This window comes from Gopherus flavomarginatus, chromosome 1 (assembly GCF_025201925.1).
Source record: "Gopherus flavomarginatus isolate rGopFla2 chromosome 1, rGopFla2.mat.asm, whole genome shotgun sequence".
Taxonomy (NCBI): Eukaryota; Metazoa; Chordata; order Testudines; family Testudinidae; genus Gopherus; species Gopherus flavomarginatus.
Genome location: NC_066617.1, coordinates 302,627,706 through 302,631,703, shown reverse-complemented (window position 1 = coordinate 302,631,703; position 3,998 = coordinate 302,627,706).

Below are 3,998 nucleotides of genomic sequence, written 5' to 3'. Positions count from 1 at the left end.
ACTTGGATTTTTAGTGCCATTCTCTGGTAATTACTTTGACAAACTTCCATCCATCTTACTTGCTCCAGTTCTGAATGAAAATGTATAAATCAAAGTTTGCCAAATTGTGAAGTAGCTTAGGAATCCAGTTTGTGTATTAGGGCTGCTTTTCAAGCAGATGCCACTCCTTGCTATTGAAAGAAGTCAGGTTTATTGCTCTTTCTTTGTTTTAAGTCATCTCTGTCTTCTTTAGTAGCTGTAATATAATTTGTCTTTTCAGGATGGCTAAGGTCACTCTGCTTGCCAGTATTTAAAATAAAAATGTGTCAGGCCTGGCAGAGAAGGGTTGATACATTTGTGTTTGTTACTGTGTCTTACAAAGTTCCGTCCTCTCCTTCTACCTATATTTTCTCCTGCAAATATTTACTTAAATATTTTTATTCCACCCATTGCAGTTAAACTATGTCAGTTAAAATATAGTACCTTTCATTTCCATAGATTTTAATTTTGAGTTTTTCCTTCTGTATCACCTGTTGTCATTAAATAGCAGCTTATTGCCGGTTAGCTAATCTGCATTTAATACATGAGTTTAGCATTAATTCCTGTGAGTGGCCCATGTGTACTTTCCAATCCCTTTAGACTGGAGCTAGCTGGGTTGAAAGACATCAACAACATGGCTCCCGCCGAATGACATGCTGCCACAAGGGATGAGGAAGCTAAAGCGGCAGTGTCTTGTAATAAAGTGTGTAGATCTGTCCTTGGTTGCACAGAAGGAGTTGAGCTGCCTCCATGTCGCCATCTTCAACAGATCCATGGAAGGGGTTGGTTGTGAGCATTAGAGGATGTGGAGTAGACCACAAGAGAGGAATTGCACAAGACACGTTGATGCAGACTCACAGTGTATCAACTATTCTAGAGAGCTGTTTCCTTTCAAGGGATCCTTCTTAAAAGAAGGTCCTGTGAATTGCCAGAGTTGGAGGAAGCACAAATGGAGCTACACTGCCAGTGACCCTTCTGTACATAAGGGTTTCAGCTTTTCTGGCAGCATTCATTGCCATTACTTTACCATTGAACTTCAGTTGTTTGAAGATGATGGGTCTGGTCTTAGAAGATTCCTGCCATCGAGTATGAGGCATTTGATGAGCCCTTTCAATATCTAATGGGGGCAACTGGGCGTCCAATTTAAGTATGTTAGGAAGCAGCTTCTGCAGAAAGCTAATAATATCTTTCTCCTCTAGACCCTCAACAATTCCCAAGAGGTGAAGGCAGGAGCGGCGCCAGGGTTTCTGACGCCCTAGGCGGATGGCCATTTCATCGCCTCCCGCAGCCCCGGTGGACCTACCGCAGTCATGCCAGCGGACGGTCCGCTGCTGGAAAGGCTCTGGTGGAGCTGCCGCAGTGATGCCGGCGGGTGGTCCGCTGGTCTAAAGGCTCCGGTGGAGCTGCTACAGGCATGACTGCGGTAGATCCGCCGGAGCCTTTCCAGCAGCAAACCGTCCGCCGGCATGACTGTGGTAGGTCCACCAGACCCGTGTGCAGCCCCCCCGGCAAAATAGCGCCCCCAAAAAATCTGGCGCCCTAGGCCATTACCTAGGTTGCCTAAATGGTAGCGCCGGCCCTGGGTGAAGGTTGTTTCTTTGAGATTTGTTTTCTAAGTTATCCTGTTTTCCTTCCAGCTTGTCTAGTCTAAGCTTTTAAGGAGGCATATATATCTTTAGAAATGCCACAGATAACTTGAGATTGAATCCAGTCAGTCTACGAGGTATTCTTTCAGTGCTGCGATATCCTGGGCCAGGTTCTGCTGCGGACTGGCGGTCTCTCCCTTCAGCTGCTTAAGTGGTCCAGGCTTTTGTTGACTCTCATTTTTTCATTGGATCCATAGTCAACAGTTTGAAGTTTATCCGGGGGATTAATTTAAATGTTTATTTCACAAACTTATTGTCAATTTGCTAGGAAAGTAATTGCTAGAGACAAACTGATATGTGAGCAATGAGGAGGTCCCAGACTAGGCAGCCATCTTCCTTACAACTGTTAAATCTTAAATGCTGCACTGCACCATCTCTGAATGCCTGGGGTTATGGTGGTGCGTGACAACTTTAACCAGTTCATCAAAGGATTTGGCACTAGGCTTTTCTTGTGCCACTAAATTTCAAATTAAACTATACATTTTCCTCCACAAATGCTCAGTAAAATGTTGTGTTTCTTGTTATCATCCTCCATAACACTTGCAAGGAAGTGCTGAGAGAGTCCCTCTGGGTACTGGCTCTCCCTGCATCATATTCTTCCATTTTTCAATATCCAGCAATTTTTCTTTGCAATTAAAAAAGGTTTTCACTGACTCACACCGTGTGTAGAACTTGCTGGTGGTTGTTTTCAGTTTCTCCTTGTCACCAGTGTAGTATATGGAGACCTAGAACAGATTCAAATGGACAAAGAAGATCTTTATTGTAGTACTGCCTCCATCTTGGAAAAACTTCCTCAACTCCTGCCCCAGCCCTGTGGAACATGCTAAGTACGGTCTTGGGGCTTCTACCAATAAATAGTTATTCTTACATTGGCCACCAAGTGGCAATAAGCATAACAAAAATATACTTAAAACATTACAATTCCCCTCACAACCTGGAATAGAACCCGGGCTTTGTGAGTCTCAACAGCTCAGATCCACAAACAGTAACACATACAGGTTCAATCCATAAAAGTAGAGTTCAAGTTCGTGACTGGTAATACTGTATCTATATTAAGTTTCCAAAGGGTGACTAAAATCATTTTTAAGAAACAGAAACCATGTGAAATGGGAAAAAAATGTTCTTTTTAATATTGTCATTTTGCTTTGCATTTGTAAGCTACAAAACAGTGTTTACATCATGTAAGAATTGGAGAGTGTACAAAAGATTCAAGCAAACCCAATGAACTTTGACACTCAGATTATTGACGAAAAGCTTATCTGCTTCCCTAAAGGCTTTTAAAGTAATTAACTCCCCATCATTTTCAGAGGTAACAGTGATTGTATATTGATTTAGAAAAGGCAAAGTGTAAACCACATATGAATCAAACGAAATCAGTAAGTAACATCCGTCTCTGTGTACGAATGTTCCCATTCCATATACATTACTCAGTGAGAGAAGAAAAAGTGTAGGTCAGTGGCTCTCAAACTTTTTTACTGATGACCCCTTTCACCTAGCAAGTCTCTGAGTGCAACTGTCATGGTACAATTCCCCACTCTGAACCTTAGTGTCCAAAAGCTAGGATACCAGCATGAATTCTTCTAAGCTTAATTACCAGCTTAGAACCTGTAGCGCTGCCACCAACCAGGAATTCCAGTGTCTGGTACACTCTGGTCCCCACAAAACCTTGCCCGGGGACCCCCAAGACCCAGACCCTCTGGATCTTAACACAAGGAAAGTAAACCCTTTCCCTCACTGTTGCCTCTCCCAGGCTTCCCCTCCCTGGGTTACCCTGGAAGATCACTGTGATTCAAACTCCTTGAATCTTAAGACAGAGAGGAAAATTCACCTTTCTTCCTCCTTTTCTCTCCCCCTCCCAGACTCTTCCTGAGAGAAAGTAATCCTGGCACAGAGAGAAATCAGCCTCTCTCTCCCTCTTCCCTCCTTTCTCCCCACCAATTCCCTGGTGAATCCAGACCCAGTCCCCTGGGGTCTCACCAGAATAAAAAAACAATTAGGTTCTTAACAAGAAAAGCTTTTAATTAAAGAAAGAAAAAACAGTAAAAATTATCTTTGTAAATTTTAAAAAAAAATGGAATAGGTATAGGGTCTTTCAGCTATAGACACTGGGAACACCTTCCCAGCCTAAGTATATAAGTACAAATTAAAATCTTTTCAGCAAAATACCAATTTGAACTCCTTTCAGCCAAATACACATTTGCAAATAAAGAAAACAACCATAAGCCTAACTCGCTTTATCTACCTAGTACTCACTAGTCTGAACTTATAAAAGCCTGTATTGGAGAGATTGGAGAGAAACCTGGTTGCACGTCTGATCCCTCTGAGCCCCCAGAG